A 1,320-nucleotide genomic window follows, 5' to 3' on the forward strand; every position below is an offset into this window, starting at 1 on the left:
TCTCTGCGCAGAGTGCGTGGATCTTTTTCCTTTAAACTGCAAATATTCAGGTCGCCAGTAGTCTCTTTTGAAGACAACTAGACAGCTGATTTTGGTGGGTTTTTCTTTTTTTCTTTTTTTTTATTTTTTTTGGATCTGTCCAAGATCAAAACGCAGGTTTTGCAGACGACTTTCTGCGAAGAAAAAAGAAATATATATAAACTCTGCAATTGCACGGCGAGGCACTGCCGCCTCTGCGGCGCTGTTAACTCACGAAAGAGCCTCAGTGCGTGCAAATAAATAAATAAATGAAAGAGAAACGCAGCCCGAAGGGAGGGATTTTTTCCCCAGGGAAAAGATGCTCGTGCTCTTCCCGGYGCTGCTGGGAGCAGCCCGGGCTGCCTTCCCCAGCGTCGGCGTCCAGCTCTTCCTACAGCCGGTGACTTGCCCTGTGCCTCAGTTTCCCCAGCTTCTTTTGCAAGAGGAAAGGAAATGTTTGCTTTACCAGTCATGGTGATAGCAGCCAAGGGTCAGCTCCACGTGGGGCAATTGCTGGAGGAAAGCTCCAGCCCAGCAGGTTCGTCCTCCAGCATCCTGGCCCCTGAGCACCTTCCTCCTCCTCCCAGAGCTGTGCCTGGAGCCGGGCAGCGACGTGCCAAGGCAGCAAGGCAGAGGCCTGCACGCAGGTGCAATGGCAGAGGTGACTTCTGCTGCAGATCAGCCTCAAGTCCAGCTCTGGTGCCTCAAGCTAACCTGTCGTTTCCTTGCTGGGTCCATGGTCTCTGCTGGGGCTGCTCTGATGGACCCTCAGCTATTTTAGYGTGACTGGGAATGACTGGGGCTCTGGGCCAGGTTGCTCTGARGTTTGTTTGGTCTGAAGATCTCTGTAGCCTTCTCCAACATCCATGAATCGTAATCCCAGCTGGGGGTATGGAGGCCAGTGACTTATGTTTACGGTTTAAGAAAGCGTTGGCCTAAACGCCTCTYGGAAAGGTGCAAGCATTTCTGAGCCTCGTGCAGAGCCCGGGGCGAAACCTCAGTGCCTGGGTCATGCCACACACTCCTGAGGACCTGGGCCTGCCCACTGCAGTGGGTGGGGAAACTGAGGCACGAGGCGGGAAAATATCTTTTCCATGCTGGGCAAGGCACTAGTGTTTTCTGACAACCTCCTGCCACCGGGATACCAAGGTGCCTAAGGAAGTTAGCCAAGTGGAGGGCTCTGGCAGCCTTCCCCTGCCGGGAGGTGGCATCCTGTTACGCAGGTGTTTGCTGACTCACATTCGCTGGCGTTGCTGCCCTGCCTGCAAACGGCCTGGCTATTTATATCTCCTTTCATTGCTC

The sequence above is a fragment of the Rhea americana genome, unplaced genomic scaffold (genome assembly GCF_003343005.1).
Source record: "Rhea americana isolate MKP2758 unplaced genomic scaffold, rheAme1 scaffold_90, whole genome shotgun sequence".
Lineage (NCBI taxonomy): Eukaryota > Metazoa > Chordata > Aves > Rheiformes > Rheidae > Rhea > Rhea americana.